The sequence below is a fragment of the Stegostoma tigrinum genome, chromosome 33, assembly GCF_030684315.1.
Source record: "Stegostoma tigrinum isolate sSteTig4 chromosome 33, sSteTig4.hap1, whole genome shotgun sequence".
NCBI classification, from domain to species: domain Eukaryota; kingdom Metazoa; phylum Chordata; class Chondrichthyes; order Orectolobiformes; family Stegostomatidae; genus Stegostoma; species Stegostoma tigrinum.
In genome coordinates, this window is record NC_081386.1 from 25,091,103 (window position 1) to 25,111,283 (window position 20,181).

The following is a 20,181-nucleotide window of genomic DNA, read 5'->3' on the forward strand; positions in this document are numbered from 1 at the left end:
ATCTTGTGTAAATCTCCCTGGTAGGTAAAGTTTATGGGGGTTGAATTGGAGCCAACGCGGGAAAGGTAAGTCGCAGATATCAAGAGAGGGAGAGCAGAAAGAGGTCTGTTTAAAGTTTGTGTGCGCGACTGGGCATGTAGCGCTGTAATAGGGCCAAGGAAGCGGCGTGAAACTCGCTGGATTTTGGTCAGCGACTGGTAGGCTGGTATGCTCCCTTTTGTTGTTAACCAGGCTGGTGAATATTGTTGCAATGTTCCTTTCTCCTTTTCAAATAAGCATCTGTGAGCTGCTGAGAGGGTTCAGACGGGAGGAGGTGATGATGTTGTTGGAGTAGAGTCTGGTGGAGCGGACCTTAGGGGAGGTTGGTGTGACGGTGGACTAGGTCAGAGTTGCAGGGGCTCTCTGTTCGTCCCGTTGCTGACTGTCAAGTTTGTCAAATGAGCGACTATCACCTCTCTCCGTCTCTTCACCAACTTTCCTACTGTACCCACTCCTAAAACTTCATAAGACCTCGGACAGATCGCCAAATTTGCCAATGTGTCTAACTTGTCTCTTTGGAGCTGGACCCACTTTAGGAGATTGTTCAATGCAGAAAAGATGATTCTTGAGACCAAGAAAACGCGTGTGAGCTGGGAGGAGAGTTAAAGTGTGTTTTCGGACGCAGTTGGAATTGGATTTTTTTAATGCAACGCGAGTTTAGTTTACAATGGATGAAGTACGACTTTGCTTACTGTTAATAACAGTTTGTTTGGTGTTAACTTCCATGAAACTTTTCTGAGTGAATTGACCTTTCATTCCCAGTCACAATTTCTCATTGCTTAATCAAATAGTCTTTCCCGTATTGCGACGCTTTCCGGGTAATATATCAACACCAGGGTTTGTATCGCAAATATCTTTATAACAATTCGACTTGAACGTAACGCACACTCTCCAAGTTGTAATTGGAGGAGTCCGCATGCTGCTTCTATTTAAGGTAGAGAAGAGTTGGAGTCAGATACATCCGCGAATTAGACGGTGCGGAGGCCTTGTTAGTAAGAAGTATTCATAACGAAAAGAAAGGTGTCATTTATTATCTCAGTCTTTGTTGACAAGGCCATTAGTGTATCATTTTCTGATAAGCCCTTTTTATTTAGTTGCTACTAGATCTTTGTCAAGCATACATTGCATTAATTAAAAGAAGAATCACTGAGGGAATTGAAATAGCGGGGGTTACTCGAGGTTTTACTAAAAATAACTTGTAATAATTATCAAAGTGCGTCAGACGTAATTCACGTACGATAGGGATTGTGCCTGCTTCCCAACGTGATTAATTTTTTTTCCCTGATGTGAGCAGGCGACTGATTATCCGACGCCTGATATGTTTGTAAAGCTGAATTATTGGCCAAGGCTCAATAACATAACACGTGTGTTTGAAAATAGTAGGTGCTACATGCAAAAATTTTCTTTTTTGGTGGGGAGAAGGGCGTCGAATTCTGATAGTTTCTGTTAATGAATGAGTATCGAGCACGAGATATCAGGGATCAATGTTGCAAACACCGGCGTTAAATTGTCACTGTCCTGAGTACCGCCTTTCTTATTATAAGAAAAGTGAAATGTGCACGAAATCCATTGGGACATAGTCCCGTGCACTGTTAACCTGCTGAGAGAGCCTTTCAGTTTACGTCTAACAGTCAAGAAATGTAGATTTCAAGTTAAAATACCACGTAAAGTCCATGCTGACACTAACTAGAGTTCGCTCATAAGAACCGGGTGACTGTGGTACTTAATACCGTGGTCTGTGCCTCTCTGTGCTTCTGTGTGCCTGCGTTTCTCTCTTCCAGTGATTAAGAGTTTGGGCCATGTTCACGTTCAAAATCTACGGATGCATTTGTAAATAATTAAGGTCTCGAGTTGTTTTAAAAGAAAAGATTAACTGGCCGGACCCACCCTGCGCAGCTGCTGTAGGTATTTGCTATCAATCCTAAAAAAAAGTCAATCGTCATGACATTTAACCCCGTAGAATGCCAATCCTTTTAACACCTGACGCTGTGAAACGTGACAGCAATATTTTTCATATAACAATCTTCCTTTTTTAAAAAAAAACCGTCGATAGTGTGATATAACTCGACTTTGTAAAGGTAGCTTTAGCAAGACAAATGTGCTTCAGTTAGAATGCTTTGTGTAACATTTCACTGTTATTCCAACTATTACTAGAAATTGTTCCAAAAAAGGAAGAGCATTGATAATCGATCCTCAGATGTGGACTGATAGACACAAACTTACAGATATTCTTGTGCAGATCTACACTCACCCGTGCCGTTACAATATACTTTGTGTCTCTTTGTCTCCATGTCTCGATGTCTACACAACCCAGAAGTTAAACATACATGCACACCACCATCATTTTAACGGACGTACTTACACATGCTTACACACACCTCTTTTATGTATCTTCTCACTGTACAATGTATCCGGATTTTCCCAAATAAGCAGCCACTTCACCTGGCACAATATCACGTCAAAATTATTGATGAAATGTTCCCAAAATGGCTCGAAACCCTGTTCTTCCTTCAAAGCCGATTCCACTTATGAAAAGAATAATTTGTAAAAAATTTAATTCATGTAAGAATTTTGTTTTAAACAGAAACTACAATATCTAGTTGTACAATGTCCAGTTCAGTTGAAGAAGCCACTTCCCTATCCACATTAAAAGAAAAGCTTGCATTTCTATAGAGCCCTTCACAACCTCAGGGTATATACAACCAATGAAATACTTCTGGAGTGTGGTTACTGTTGTAATGCAAGAAATTTAATTTAACTTATTATCAGTTCATCTGCATAGGAAGGAAGCCTTGGACAGAAATTGAGGAAACTAGATTTTTGCACTGCTTGACCAATTATTGAATAATTGACTCGAGAATGGTTAGTTTTCTGTTGGACTTGATTCTGCATTTGAGGTGGCAGACTTGAGTTACAGTTTTCAGATTTATTGCCATCTGAATTTTATCTAAAACAATTCATCCAATGTAATTAATACTTGCCTAGTAGGGATCAGGCATTACAAAACAACAGACTGTCGGTGTATTTTTCTCCCGTTTTTCTTTGTTCAGCGCCTTTATTGTACACATGAACGCAATACTTCCCACTTTCCATCTCTATTTTTTAATGTTCTTTTTCCCTTAGATGCCTCTTAGCGATTTCCAGCCGACAGCAGCTGGAAATACATGCCTGTTTTGACCAACAACCATTTTTGCGTTGCATCATGACACACAGAACTACTGAGGTCTTTTTCCCTCTTGCAATTCAAAACAAAATCCCGGTTGATTTTTAATAATGAACCTGTGTTGAATCACAAACTCACAAAAATCGTCAGAAGCTGTTTTGAGAAGTACGATCATGATCCCGAGAATTTTAATAACTTCCTGCCGTTGATTTGAAAACGCTGAATGTTCATAGAAATACCTAGACAATTACAACTAGTTATGTGAAGCAGCCATTTTGTTTCTAATGGATTACAACCAAGAGTATTCAACCTTCAAATGTGGGTTCTCAAAGATTATGAAAATGCAAACTTATCAAATAGTTGTTAATTTGATTTTGTAACGATTCTCAGTTGACGCCACTATCTTCTTATTCTGACGAAACAGATTGACTTTCAAAGTTACTGCTTAAACAGTGCAAAATATTATTTTGAAGACACCGATTCAAATTTGGGTATGGATCGGCTGCGTTGGCCAATCTGGAGAGTATTAATTGTCAGCGCGGTGCACTCTGATGTTAAAACGCAAAAAACAAAGGACATGGTTCAGTTCTCACATTTATGGAAACTTTAAATCAACCTTATCCTACCCTCGGTACTTTGGATGCCGCAGGATGCCCATGGTTTTTGAGAGGGATGTTGGCTGTGTTTAAGAGTAGTAAATTACTCTTGTTCTCTGAAGCTCACCACGAGGTGCTTTTACTTTCAGCAGAACGCAGCGTTAGATTACACTGTTGTCCCATGCTTTCCTGATTTTTCATAGATGTGCTTTTTTAAAAAATATAAAACAAAACAAATTTGTTTTCAGCTGTTTATCAATGTTAATTCTCGGCGAATAGCCGAAAAGTAAAATAAAGTCTGATGGCAATTAAATTGCTCCATTGTCATTTGGTGAAAGATTCGGCTGCTATACAAGTGACCTATGCGGCACAAACCCAGTCAATCCGACAATCTTCTAAAATTGAAAGACAAGTAGAATGATCTTTTTATGTTGTGTGGATAATTGAACAAAATATTACAATATCTATAGATTCATTTTTTTAAAAAAAAAATGTGCGTTGCTGTGGAACAGAAATACATCCTGGTCCATCGAATAAGTAGTTTTCTATGGGAAACCTATGTGTCGTCTGACCAAAAGTCAAAGGAAGTATTGCCCCATCTCAAATCTTATTGTATCGAAACATCAGAGACACATTAGATTCCACCTTCTCTACTTGCTCTTATTGTAAAACAGAACTGTCTGATTTGCCCAACAACCACCCCGACTGCCCAACTCCCTCCCCCCAACAAACTAAAAACAGGACTCAAACCATGTGTGAAATCAGATCTCCGATTTTAGTACTAATAGAACGCAACATTGTGATGGGATATAACGTTCAATCTTGTAGATATATATGCCAAGTTGTTTAATTAAATGCTGGTGGTACTGGATTTTTATACTGAGAGGCCTAGGATCCTCCAGTTGGGATTATTTTTCTTATACAAAGATATCATACTGAATGTGAAAAGTGCATATTGTTATCAAAACGGTGCATTGTTGTTCAGGTGACTAACTCAATGACACTAGAACGTCAGATGGATTGAGGAACAGACTGGTTTTCTCCGGGTCTTTTCCCGCGCAGGTCATGTTTTACTTTCATAACATTGAAATATCGCCTTTGTAATTGTCATAAATATATTGGCTTGAAGCGAAGTTCTTTTTTCTCTCTCTCAATAACAGATAAGGACCAAAACAGCATTGTTTTGAGCAGATTGGTTGAAGAATCAGGGACAATGTTGAATTAGTCAGACTGGGCCTGGTAATTAGCCGAAGCGCTAATTAGAGTTTGTAGGCGCTCTCTTTTCACGGAAAAAAAGGGCGAGATTCTGTTGATAAATTTTAGGATTACTTGAACCAGTTTTATAAATCTTGTAAAATGGCATTTTTTCACCAATTAAGTTTAAAACGAGGGAGTGCAGCTAGCATTTGCAATTTTGTTTTAGTGGTGGAATGACCCTTTTCGACAGTCTTCTCCACGAAATCGTTTTACACCAATGATGGCATCATCTTTCTGTTTTGTGTGATATTTCCGACCAGAAAACTAAAGTGAAGCAGCGTGTTAGATGAACATTCAAATGAATTTTAAAAAGCGAGTGAGGATAATGCTGGAGACGAGGAAAGTTCATTTCTGCATTAAAAGATAAACAAGTTCGTGTTGTTTTTTTCTAACTAGTTGATTCCTATGTCAATTCAACGTCTCCATAAATTTATAGTGAAAGCGCCATTTCACGGCATGCACATCATATTTAAAGGTATCACATCTGTGGTCCCCCTCCCCGCGCTTATGTTGGCATCTAAAACCAAAATCTTCAGATCTATGTGGTTCAAAAATACCGATCTGTCAATCGCAATTCTGCGTAGACTCTAAACGAATTTCAAAAATCCTTTCCTTGTGCTAATTATGCATTTGATTCGGTCCAGATGCACTTTTTCAGTTAAATGTGGTAGCATGAAGGTTGTGACGCAGATAGACAAGTCCTTCCCTTAAACTACCCACTACTATATTTAGCAGAGTTGACGTTACACGGTCGTCAGGACCTGAAATAAAATAAAATTGTGTTCTCCTATTACCTAATCAATAACCTCGGGTTAACCCCGGCTGTGAAATGCCTTGGAATGGATTGCGAATGAGATGGCGAAATAATTCTCTTGTCAGCCCAAAGAAGTAGATTTCTTTCATTAATCCATGAATTTATTATTATTTAAACAGCAACACTTCCACGCTTCTTCTTACACGTCTTTGCCAAGTTCAAGAACAGTTCGTAGCTGTCTGTAACGCAGAATTACTCAACTCTAACACGAGTTAATTCCCTGTATAGCAATTCTACACCTCCAACCGCAAAGGGCTCGTTTATTATCAGTTCGTTGAGTATACCTATCATGTTCCTGTTTTCATTGAACTTTCCACTTTTTTCGTGCAAACAGGAACGCGTAGTTGCTAACACAGCAAACTACAAGGAATTAGATCAAAACCAGAATCTGACTAATAACCGAAAGAACTGCGGATGCTGTAAATCAGTAACATAAATAGAAATTGCTGGAAAAGCTCAGCAGGTCTGGCAGCATCTGTGAAGAGAAATCAGAGTTACTGTTTTGGGTCGGGTGACCCGTCCTCAAAATCTGATTAGTTTAGCCAAGGTGATGTTGCGTGTTCTGGTGGCGAAGATATTCTATACAGAAACATTCAGGTATTTTTAATGCCTGCACTCTTTTTCTTGGTTAATGACTAGACCTAACTTACTTTTGAAGATGTTATATACGCCAATTGACCCAGGTGGAAATGAACGCCGGGTATGTGGCTAGTGTGTGATACTGTAGTTTTGCGAATTTTATTTTTGAGTAAGCGCATTTTTAGCCACGCTCTGAGGATTCTTGCGAGAATTCGAGCCTCTTTCTCCAATTGCCGAGCATGTATAATGAGCCTGTTCTTTTGCTAGTAAAATCCATTTGCAAATTCCATTCTGGAACCTCTTACCGCCACAAGGGAAGTGGCGAAACTGAATTAACTGCAAGGTAGAGATTGGATGATTTTATACGCCTTAGAAAATAGGCGAATAATTTGTATTTGCAGTAACAAAGTGAAACATACATTTTAAAAATAAACGCACCGTGCGTTGTCGTATTTCGATGCCGCTTGAAATCAGACGGGTTACAGGCAATCTTGAACACGAAAGAATGAAACAACTTTGTATCCCATCACGGCATTGTAATTTAATAAGGAGGGAGATTCATACTAATATGGTTGACTAATTAGCCAGTAAATACTGATTTTGGTTTAAGTCTGTGTGCTTATGTAGCTTTTGCCCCCGCCTGCTAACGCACAGAAAATCATTCCATGATTAAAGTGAGTTAAGTTTGAAATCTCCCACCACTAGACCGGGCCCCTCCTTATTGGTTGCAATATATATTCTTAATATTCGAAGAGTGGATTTATTTTTTTACAGCGGTCACTCTTGCTGCGTTCATGTCTGTGGGGGCCATTTTAACCGACCATCCTACCCTCCACCCCCACCTGCGAGCTCCGAAATCCCAGTTTCTGAATTATGGCCCTTTATCACATGAATGGCTGCAATTTCTGAAAGCGTAAAAAAAGGCGGGAAATTTTTGTGCTTTGAATGAGGCTAGCGGAAGACGGGGATTGGCTGGCGTGGTGGTGCCGTCATCACTGAAAGACCCAATTAGCATGTGAATAGCAGTGGATCTGGCGTGTGACTGAGAGAGGGAGAGGGAGAGCTGTCTCAGGCTGTGGGAGATTCAGATTAGATCATGAGGCTGACTGCAAACCTGCGGAGCCCCCGTTCGTGCTAAACGTTTCCCCCCCGAACCCCCTTCCCGTCTCCAACCCCCTCCCTTCCATCTTCCCCCCTCCCCCGAACCTGAGGGCAAAATCTGGAGAGAATCGAGTTCGCAAGCGGAGAGGTGCTAGGAGCCGCCAGATGTTTGTAGCTGACATTCTCTCTGCTTTCTTTGATGACAGAAAAAAAAATCCTCTTGACCTCTCCTTCCAGCGCCTGGGATGTGGGGCGGAAGTTGGCTGCTGTCTTTGGTTATCTAGCTGTATGAGTATTGCTGATCCATCATAAAGCTAGATAACCGAAAGTAGAAACCACTTCCATAGCTTCGAGGAGAGAGAGAGAGAGATCGAATGCAAGATGAGAAAATGCAAAGGAAGAGTCTGAGAAGAAAACTATCAGACACCCCAGTTAGTCGAGACAAGAAAAGGAAGACGGGCCGCGAAGCGACGTGAGTATCATCTCCCTTTACATAAAATGAGCAACTCTTGATTTTTTTTTTCCAAAAGTCTCTCGGCTGCAGAGATCCGTCGCTGGTTTTGTAGCCTTCATTGATATGCCGCTTGAAAGCGAGCACAGTGTGGAGCACTACAGCAGACTCCCAAGCAGAGATGAAATGTTAAAATTCTTTCCGCCCTTTGCGATTTGTCACATCAAAGGGGCTCATAGGTATTAAAACTGTGTGGTGTCGATCCCAGGGTTCGCAGTAATGGTTTAATTCCAGGGCCTCACGAGAGATAGCCTTTTGGTATAAATAGATTAAACATTCCTTTATTAGATTACACTTAGAACCCAACCGGCGCGGTATGTGTAGCCAGTTCAGCATTCCAGAATTTCTGATTGGGTTTAAGTTTGGCCCCGGCAAGAGGTCAAGTTCTCGATAATTTGGTCACTTTTCAGGTCGCGGTGACAGCTGTTTGTTGCTGGCCTTTGGGTATCCAGGACCGACGAAGTGGAGCAGAAATAACGCCAACTTTCCTTTATTTTCACTCGGAAGGAGGCGGGGTCTGTCAGGGACCCTCAGTGGCATCTCCATCAGAGACAGACCACATTGAGAGCTGTCCATTTAGATCCGCCAGTGACATGGTGCTGAATTCTAATGAGATGTCCACTTTGAGACGAGCACTCTCTGGTTCTGTATGCCTCACCTCTCTCGCCGCCCCCCCAACCCCCTCACAGTATCAACGAATGTCTTAGATAATCCTATGAGAACTATAATCGCCTCTTCTCTGTCACAATCAGTACTTCTGAGAGACTTTGTGGCAGAAGCGAAAGCTCTCGTTTTTTTCACAATTGTTTGATATTACAACGGAATATAAAGCCTCGATCGTGGAGGAGAAACACTGTTCTGATCTTTTCCATAAATAACAATCATTTCTTTACTTTAAGAACGGATATAATAAAAACAAAATAAGGACATTAAAGCAAGCAGGCCAGTTAAAACACGAAAATAACGCCACTTTTGATTTTTTTTAAAATGTGGATGATTTTACAGCATACGTACCCCTGAATCATACCTAAAATAAGGCACCGATTTCAGAATGTTTTCTTGTGTGTGAAATTTGGACTAGTAATTCTCACGGTTGTCGGCCGTGGAGGAAAATCTTTTTTAAAAAGATATTTGCTTCGGAGCGGCAACTATACAAGAGCCTGAGTTAATTAGCCCCCAGTCTGGATTTCTCCCGCTGATGTGGTCAGTCACATCGCCCGCTCCACTTGATCCAAAATTTGATTTTGAATTTTGACAAGGGTTCAAGTACACATCCATCTCTCGAGTCTTTTTTTTAATTCCGTCTATCGTCCACGTTTTCTTCACTGCCCGCAGAGTGCAGGCTGATTACGAGGGCCCACTTAAGAAAGGCCTTGAACTATGTTCAGTTCCAGACCAATTATTTTTGAATACCTGTAAACTAATCGACCTGCTATGCGGATTCCATAGCAAAGCTAGGTTTGGTGAATGGTCCTATTTACATCGAAGATCCGTGAGCGACATAAACGGGTCTTACCCACCGTGCGACCAGCAAGCCTGTTTGAGACACTTTCTGACGAGAATCCAGGAAAATAATGTTCGGGCGGAATCGGATTCCGACCAATTCAAAACTATCAGAAACTAAACCCCATCGATCCTCCCAGCTATTTATCCCAAAGTTGTATGAGTGGTACAGAAGCGATCTGATGATCAATGAGAGACACAGAGTGATGCTCTTATGAGTCAAATAAGTTGTTTTTTCTTCAGGAACCCGTGTCTCACAAACCAACAGGCACTGCCTTGAAACGCCTCCTTGAAGTTCAATATCCCATTGTTTGTTAGTGTATGTTTTAAGCTGGTGTGGTTTTGCCAGAATCAGGATGTATTTTTGTCAATTGCTGTTGACAGCATTTTTATTTCTATCCAATGACATTTTCAACTGAAATATGCTTTAAATTATTATTTTCAAATGGAAATTTGTTTCCATTATTTTCACCTTGTTCAATTGGACAGGCTGTGTGTTAGTTTATTAAAATAACCCCAACCATGGGTTTGCCCTGCTGGCTCTGCTTGATAACATTTCATGCAACTGATCCACAGAGAAATCAGGTTTGATCTTTAGTCTGTAGTAGCCAAATGTTGTAACTGTAATTTGCAATTTCCATTAATGATAAAATAGGAATCTTTTACAGCATAAATTGTTTAAAATCTAATGTATTTAGGTTGGTTCTTCATTTTGGGCTTTGAGTTCGGTGCCAATCCTTGTCTCTGGCTTTCTTTAAACCTGAATAGAAGTGGGGTGCAGATATGGAGCTAGATGATTAGGACCAGGGCAATGCAGACACATATTCATTAAGGATCGTTCTCTGGACAAAGTCCCCTTAAAATAAGGTGCTGGTGAGATTTTGGGAGCAATGTGTGACTTAAAACAGTTAAGATTTGTTTTGAGATATAGCATTTTAATGTTTACTTTCATTGTAAATTAGTTATAAGGTCATGTTGTCTTTTAATAATAATCTCCTTACCACCTACTTCACTACAGTGAATTAGTTCAATGAATTTTGAAAAGGAATATTTGCATCTGTGGGAACTGAGTGTTAAATATGTCAAGTTCTGAGACACTGATTGACAGAATTACTTCAATGCCTTTAGATTTGGGCAGAGTTTACTCTCTGAGTATCAGTTAAGATTTAATTTGGTAAAATAGTCTAACTTGAATTATTTTGTAATATTGAAACCGTTAGACCAGGAAAGTCTTACTGAACTAATTAAATCAGTTGGCTTTACAAGGTTGAGTTTTCACTTGTGATCACTAGCCGTCACTCTTGGTTGGAAAATGTTAAGTTTGGGCAAGACTAAGAAAATATTCCATCAAAACTAATCCCTTAAAGAATGGAATGTAAAATTAGCTTTAAAATGTCTTACAGGGATCTCAGCCTCAGAATAAGGCTGTTTTTGGGAAGACATTTCTTTGCATAATAGTTTGTGGATCGGACAGTTATAGATGCTTAGTTGTAAAGTATATTCAAAGCAGAAATTGATTGCAGATATTAAGGGATACAGGGATATTGCAGGAACATGGCAGTGAGTTAGATAATCAGTCATGATCATATTGAATGACAGAGCTAGTCTGAAGGGCTGAATGGTTGACTCCGACTCCAATTTCTGATGTTACTCTCTAATGTGTACAGTTATAGCTAACCATCTTTTAAAAGTATCATGTATACAGCCAATTAATTTGCTTCCAAAAGAGGAAAGCAACATTGTTATAAAGAAAAAAGCTATGATAAGGCATCATATCCTATTGTCACCCTTCCTCCTGTTTCAGATGCTGAGAGATATGCTGTGCAATTCTAGTTTTGTTTGAACTCGAGTATTTCTTGTCCTGTGTAGGGCTTGTAAATAGTTTTAAAGGCATATTGATGGTTTCTGTAAAATAACTTTATAAAAATCCTGAAAATTGTTTATTTTTACAGTGAGTAATGTATTTTCTGTTCAAATGTGACATTCTTTTTAAACCAAATGCTGGAACAAAAATTGGATTTTGTGATTGATTTTGGATAAATTATCATGAGGACAAAGGACAAGAAATTTGATATGCTGTCTCTGAAATAGAACTTCAAAAAACATTAAAATAAATGTGCGCCCAGCGCATTTGTTGTAATAAGTTTGTTCTCAGTGCATGCAGGTCCAAACTTCTTAATTTTGCTTTGTTGTCTTTAGCGCCCAATTCAGTCTGTTTAATTTTCCTACCCTTCTCAGTTGCGGCCTCATTTCATTTTGAATATTGAAATCTGTTGTGTTTATCATGAAGACATGGAAAAATCCATTCCAACGATAAATTGGTTAATCCTAAAATGGTTTTGAACAGAACGTACTACAAGTAGTTCAAGTTAAAACATGTGTGATGTGTAACCATCGTGTCTTTTTTTTACAATGAAAGCAGGAAATACTGGAAAAAATCTCAGAGGTCAGGTAGCATTTGTGGTGACAGACAAAGAATTACTTTTTTCAGATTGCTGACTTTCATTAGATGCAGTGATTTTTTGTCTTGGCTGTATATGACCTGTGTCAATTATGGAAAGGCATTTCAGTAGAAACTTCAATGGGCTACAAAATGCATTTTAAAAACATTTTTCTCTTTGAACCCTCAGAACTTTTCCTTTTAACCATCAGTTTTTTTTCTGCTGCAGTTCTCCTTTGTTACTGCTGGCACCTCGCTGTGTTATTAAGCCCTGAGTGCATGTTACCCTGCGGTACTTTAGCCAATTGACAAGTTTCAGGCACCTATGTTAGTAGAGTTTCATCAAATGCAGCAACATGGACAAGCTTCCTTCTGGCCAGTTCCAGTGCTCACAAACATGCCCTTGACAGAGGGGAAGAATTGTCACTAAAAAAAATCGTACAAGTTCAGAAATCCAACCTGTTTTTCTTTTTACCTTCTTGGACCTCCTGCATGGGGAATAAAATTAATGATGTTGTCTGGTTCTTCCCAGCAAAGATTGGGTACCCCAGCATAGGATAAGAAGGAATCAGATATTGCGATCCTATGTGACTCCATAACAATTAGCAAACTTCTATCTATTAAACAGGCAATATTTTAGCCAAATTTCTAATTTAGGAATCAAAGCATGTTCAAGTAGTTTGGATGCCATGAATGGTCTTATATAATATGTTGTTTTGTTGTTTTGAAATATTTCACACTTTGCTACCCCTCTCCGGGGAAATTTGTTTAACTTATTTTATCGCCCATGCCTCCAAGATCACATTATTCACTTTCTCAAGTATAATTCCTCATTGATTCAGGTGCACTAAATATTTAGATTGCAAACAGGATAGTATAAATATCAGAGATAATGGGAACTGCAGATGCTGGAGATTCCAAGATAATAAAATGTGAGGCTGGATGAACACAGCATAGTATAAATATCATGCTGACATGCATTAGTTTAAGGCAATAAAAAGGTGAAACAAAAATAAAGTAGATTTAATCTGAGGCCAGACATAAAGCTTGATCAGAACTGAGTGGGGGAGTAGGAAACATTTGCCCCTATCAGTAGAACTGAGAAAACAATAAATATATCCATCTTTTATGGGATTTCATAAAATCGAAGTGAGGGTGAAGAGTGACCCATGAATGGGGAATGTGAAGACTCCAACCCAATCGGGAAAGTGTGAATTCAAGCACCAGGCATGACCATATCCTGGATTCACTTGACTACGTGTGGTTAGGTTGGTATTGTGTCTGATGTATAGGTTGATAATGTATAAGAGGAGGAGAGCCAGGGTGATTGTGGAGGTATCGGAAGTGTCAATTTTGCTGTTCCATCAACTGTTGTAAACTATTTGACAATGAACGTTGCGAGTAAATGGAGTTTGTGGAGCCTGTTTACACTCAGTTGTTGAACTATGATGCAACCACACAATAGCCTCAACCAGATCGTTCTCTTGTCCCTGAATCAGATAGCTGTGTGTTTAAACTCTACTCTAGAACATGAATGCATAATCTAGACTGATGCATTTATGTGTGCTATGGCAGTGCTGTGTGTGGGGAGGCCCGTTCTGTAGAGGTATAACTGATGCAAAGATACTTTTTGACTGTGGCTCATGATTCTATGCAATCTTTGAAGAAGAGTGGGACGTTTCTAAGTGTTATGGCCAACATGCGTCTCTCAATCTGTATCATTAAAAAAATTACTGTTTGAAAAAGAGCCGATGAATTTACCTAAATTTTAATTGCGCTGCAACAAGTAGTTTACTGTTTGTAAACTGTTTTGAGATAGTTCTAAAAGAGGTGGTAAAGTGTATTGAGATAGTAATCTTCTTTCACAAAAGAGCAATAGTTCCAGAGGTTGCTCATTACAAATGAAAGCCATAAATGCCAGTCACCATGCCAATTGTAACCTAACTTACCAGATGAGAAATCCAAATGATCAGGTGGCATGTTAGTTTTATGTCCTGCCTGATAAAATTTGTTGGCTTCAATGGAGGGTAAAATTAGGATGGGGTGTAATTCAATCAGATCTCTGACTGGCAGGGAAGGTTAAATTTTCTCCCTTTGGACGGGGTGTGAAATAATTGTTCCACTTGCTTCTATGCATTTTCCCATCTAGCAAATTAGATTAAAAGATCTCCTGTGAATGGGAAGCTTTGTATCCATTGCGTTGTGTGAAATTACGCAAGACAAATTTCAATAAGTGCCTTATAAGTAAAATAATGAGCAATGACTAGCTAGATTTCCCTTTTTGGCTGATATAGTATTTAACAATGGGAAAGACCAGACTCCAATTTTAATGTGAACTATGGACAACAGGCTTTCACAGTTTCTTTTTTAATTGTGGTCGAACTTCATTCCAGTCATTAATGCCTTCCTTTCCCAGTATTTGACAACCTGTACTGGGGGCATAATGATTAGTGTAAATACGTAGATTTTCCTTCAAAATAGCTAGCAACTTTTATTGAAAATAACAGAAATTTTCAATATTTCCGACTAAGATTCAAATTAGAACTGTTGAAAATGTCCAGGTTTAATTGTTGAACACAAGATCCAGATTCAGGATGGTACTAAATAAGAAGTCCTGCAAAACATCTTCAAATTTAACTGGTGCTCAGACCTTTTCACCTGAAATGGTAAATATTTCATCACTTTGCACATGCTGTATGTTAGGTTGCCTGAGGAGAGTTGAGTTGCAAATTATCAAATGGCACCTTGGCTGAATCCTGGCAGTACTTTCAGTTTTGAGTTAGAAGATTGTGGTTTGAAGCTTTACTCCGGAATTCAAGCACATGCTATTCCATTTCAGTGCTATGAATGTCATGTATTGTTTTTTGGTTGTTGTGGTTTATACATTAAACTAAGACCAAACATAACTTTTCAAACAAATATAAAAGATCCTAGTTTGCTATTTAAAAACTTCTCCGTGTCTTGGCCCAACAGTTATCCTTCAACTAATACAAATAAAAGTAAATTAATAGACTCTTTAATTGTTGCAGTTTGTAAGGGCTTGTTGTGCACAATTTGGCTGCAGAATTTGACACAGCAGTGACTGCATCTGAAATGTAAAGTGCTGATTGAGATGTACTTTGGGTTGTTTTAACATAGATAGTGCCATTGCAAATTCTTTCTTGTTATTTTCATCCTAAGCTCCAACTGACCTCTAATCTTTTTCTGCCTTTCTCTGAGGATAATTTTAACCCAGAACATTTGGTGGAAAGCTGATGGGATCACATTGACTTCAGTGGTATATAAAATCAGGCAGGATGCAAGATGATCAACTGATCCAATCATGGCAATTTCTGGCTAGATAGCTGGACAAATAACTCCCAACTGAATACTTTCCTTTAGTTTTCACTACCTTTCCTTCCCTCCCTCTCTCTGTGCATCTAGTTCCTTTTATATTTGGACTAACACACTCTCTATTTCTTTTTGCACTGAAATGAAGACTTACAGCCCCACCTCACTCCTCCTTTAGTTTACTCTTTCCTAGAACCTTAGGACCCTTGAACCCTTTATCTCTCTTACCCTTTTTGCGATGATTTAAAGGCATTTATAAATTAAGAAAAATGTCATCTAATGAATTTTTTTTTGATTAGCCTCATCTTCACCTATTGCCTCTTTTATCTTGGAGCTGTCTGTCTTGGCACTTGATCCCTTACTTGGATAGCATAATCTAAGTTTCCCAGTTTCCAAAACAGTCTACTGCAGGGAATTTGCTTTAATATGTTGAATCTTATGATTACTTGTTTGGGCACTTGTGTGCATGTTGGGGTTTGGGGCAAGTGAAGTAAAAATTAGGTTAAAATATGAACTGCCATGCCTTGTTTCCAAAGGGAATTAACCAAGTGTTGTCTTTTCTCTTTATATTCCAAATGGAATTGGTTCAAAATGGTTGGCCTCTAATACTGGCTCCAAAATATAGTTGGGGTTTTGGAGCAAGGTGAAAGCAATGACTGGCAGGACAGGGAGGGGTGTTAGTGAGAGGGATGAAAGGGAAGAAAATTTGTAGGGAGTTGAAAGAAAATGGGAGACATCTTAAACAAACAGAAATTTCTTTTCAAAACAATCATGTTGTTTTCTGGCAGCCTCTTTACAATCTGAAATTTTTAACATTATCATGTCTTCAGTCCCTTTTTTTTTCCATTGAAGCAAAACAATCATAATGGTTTTAAAGCTTCCATCGTCAGCTGTTATTTATCCTCACAACTCAAGACTTTTTTAAAAAAAAAATTCACTGCTGAATAAAAATCTATTTGCCTTTTGGCAATTGCTTAAATGAACATAGAATTATAGGCCTGTTATATCTCAGAAGAAGGCCTTTCAGCTGTTCAGGTCCAGAGTGACTTTCTTTGAGAGCAACAAAATTACTTCCATTCCCCCTCTAATCCAGCAAATATTTTCATTTCTGTTGGTTATGGAATTTCATATTAAATGCCATCATTTAAGTCATTAAGTCAGTCTTTACCACACTCTCAGGCTGTGCTTTCCAGATCTTAACCACACATTGCCTGAAGATCTTTCTTTAGTTCCCTTTGATTCTTTTATTATTCACCTTAAGGCAATATGCTCTGGATTTTGACCCTACTGTTAATGTGAGCAATTCTCTCTGCTTACAGTGTCTAGATACCTAATTATTTTGAACAACTCAATCAAATTTTCTCTTACCCTTCTCTTTCTGAAGGAAAACAGCTCAATCTATCCACATGATTGAGTTCCCTTATGTTATCATCTTGTAGGATCTGGCAGAAATGCCAGTAACCAAATTGAATCGGGAACAGATGAGGATTCAGATAAAAGCAATAAAGAATGGATGCTGGAAATCTGAAACATACACCGGGAATGCTGGAGAAGTTCAGCAGGCCTGGCAGCATCTGTGGAGAGAGAAACAGAGTTAACATTTTGAGTCTAATGGGACTTTCCTTCAAAAGAGTGCTAAAGAAGAGTTTTACAGGACTTGAAACATTCACCCTGTTTCTCTCTCTGCAGATGCTGCCAGACTGCTGAGCTTCTCCAGCATTCTCTGTGTTTGTAACAAATGTTATATGCTTATTAGGAAACAGTTGGATGAGTCCTTGAAATAGAAACAGAATCCTAGAAATAGATAGAGGCAATTTAGCTCATCAAGTCTGCACCACCTCTCCAAAGAACATCCCACCTTGGCACATTTCCCATCACCCCATGATGCCACGCCCCTCCCCCCACCTTTTCCCATGGCTAATCTGCCTAGCCTGCATATTCCTGGACACTATGGAGCAATTTAGCATGGCCAATCCACCTAATCTGCACAGGCTTTGGAGTATGAGAGAAAACCAGAGCACCAGATGAAAAACCACAGAGAGATAGGCAGATCATTGAAACTCCACACAGACAGTTGCCTGAGGTCAGAATCAAACCGCGGTCCCTGGCACTGTGAGGCAACAATGCTAACTATGAGCCACCATGTGTGCTCAAACTAACTAGTTGTATACAGAGAAAAATGAATGAGTGGGATTGAAGTTTTGTGACTTGTAAGTTGAAATAGAACTCTGTTTAGAAAAGTATATATCTGCACAATGTCTAAGCAGCACTTAATCTCTGGAGTTTATACCTCACCCCGAGAGCTATTTCTGTAAATATTTTTTGCATCCTATTCATGCCTTCATGTCCTTCTTAATGTTGAGGAGTAGAACTATAGACAGTTCTCCAGTTGAATCTAAACCACTGTTTACAAATGTTCACCATAATTGCTTCCTTTTGTATTCCATGCCCCTATTTATACACCCAAGATCCCTACCATATGATCATTTACCACTTTCTCAACCTGTCCTGCTACCTTCAGTGATTAATGCACATAAATTCTGCACCTCATTTAGAATTGCATCCTTCATTTTGGAAAGAAGAACATTTTCGCTTTCAGTTGAAGTTACCGGCATCTATCGATACTTCAGGAAAATGGCCGTCCTACAAGTCTGACCATAAATGATCAGTTTCTGAAGACAATGCAACCTGGAGGGCAATGCAACTGAGTCTGAATGTGTGCTCACCCAATTGTCATATGTTCACTGTCCAACAGAAGTCAAAGGATAGATCAAAGGAAATTCTAGACTTTTTTTCTGTCTTCAGGCCTTTGCCAAACTTTGGCAAAATGGATCCATCCTCGTACGTTTCTAACCCAGACCTTCTTTTTTTCTGCAATGAGAAAAGAAGTTTTATTCTGTGAGTCACTCCTCATAACTTAGAGATCTGAATCCTGGAATCATCACTGTCTCTCTTCTTTCAACCCTCTCCAAAACTATTTGCTTTGAAGGCCAGATGCACACACAATTACCTGCAATACTTTATGTGAAACCTCATTACAAATCTATGCAAGCTTAGTGTGTAATCTCTGTCTAGATGACTAGATTTTTTTTCCTGTAGTTTCTTTCTATGTATGGGACAAGGAGAAAAATGATATGACGCTATCACCTCCAATATAATGGGATAACATTTGAGATCAGCGAAATCTAGTTTTGCATTTTACTTTGCTGTTTCCGATACCCCTTGACCATCCAAAACCAGAACACCCTAAAAATAAATCTGCATATTTCTATCTGCAGTGACTGACAAGTGTATCTGTGAATTAACATCATTTCACAATGATAGCTAGCATTTTTTTCTACTAGGTAGAAATGTTACAAAAAAGTAGAAAAATTTACATATATATGTATTTTTTTCTATATATATATATAAATGTTTCTTTCTTAAGCCCCATATTGTGGACTGTAAGCTGAAAGACAAAAGAACAAATGTTCTTTTCTTTCTAAAATTTCTCCTTCCCTCTTCCAAAGCAGCTAATTTTCTTTGGATCTTGATCCACATATCCAGCTTTTCTCCAAATGTAAATAGATACTTTTCATCTGCAGATCCTCATGGCAAGACTATCTTGCTTGAAGGGGCATTACAACCTAGTCCATTCCTGTGCTCATCTAACACCCGTATGCATGTGTACATACATGCAGAGACAGAAGAAAGAGTTTGATTTATGTATTTCTTTGTCAACCCTTCAGGACTACCTCAGGCACTTTGCATACAGTCAATTACTTTGAAGTGCAGCATCTACTTCCATTTTATGTGGATAAGTGCAGGAGACAACTTCTCCAAAGCACTGTCACATAAGAACAAAATAAGATCAATGACTAGTTATTATGATATTGCACTTTTTGGATGGTATTTGAGGCCTTTTTAGTGTTTGAGGTAGAAATGTTGACCAAGAACATCAGGAGAATTCTTTACTGTTCTTCCCACTATTCCTCTGTTATGAGATTTCCTCCAGTGTCCCTGGATCACTGGAGGAGGCAGGCAAAGCCTCCCTGTACTGCATTGTAATGTTCTATGTTCTATGTTCTATAATAATATCTTATATGGAGGGTCATGCCTGAATATTCAAATTTCTTCAACGGAAAAGTGTTGTGTCAGTGTAGATTACGTGTTCACATTTTCAAGTGGGGTTTAACCCATAACCTACTGGCCACAAGTTCCAAGTGGCACTGACTAAACCAAGCTGACTTTTGAATAATATTGGCAATCACTGAATAGCGTAACAGGAACCTTGTTGATCATTTTAAACATATATCTCAGTTGTCTAGGGGCACTGAGGATAAATTTTAGAAACAAGCATTAATGTATGTGAGATGACCTATATGTCAAAGGCCTGGGATGAAATTAGAGCATTCATTTGGATATGATTTTTGTCATTCACTGAATAAACTATAGTGTTGGATAAAATAAGCTACTTTCAAACAAAATCACAATGTAACTGTACAAAGAGTATAATTCACTTCAGCACAGTGACGTGATAATTTTTGGTGTTTGTGAGCTTTACAGTAGTCTATTTCTGTCTGACTTATTTGGTTAGTTTTTATGCAGATCCCTTATTTGAAATATTATTTTTAAATTTTAAATGGTTTTGAATGATTTGAAGTTTATTTGTTAATGTGGTGATTTATTTTTCATTCTGATGTTGCACACCCTGGTGCTCAATGTGCTTTATCCCTTCAGTAAAAGAGTAGTCTGTCACTGAATTGTATGACTAATGTTTTATAAACTGTGAATATCCTGTAAATAGCCAAGGTTAGATATTGGGAGAATAGGTGTTTGAATAGCAATAGATCTTAGGAATTAGCAGTT

The 20,181-nt window shown here is 38.7% G+C and overlaps 1 long non-coding RNA gene across 1 annotated transcript in view; it reads left to right on the forward strand.

Moving 5' to 3' along the window:
- The first annotated feature begins 7,876 nt into the window (after positions 1-7,876).
- Positions 7,877-20,181, forward strand: part of LOC125467192 (uncharacterized) — an 89,432-nt gene continuing 77,127 nt past the window's right edge. The window contains exon 1 of the long non-coding RNA XR_007250590.2: positions 7,877-8,021. This is a non-coding gene — a long non-coding RNA (uncharacterized LOC125467192). The remainder of the gene's footprint in view (positions 8,022-20,181) is intronic.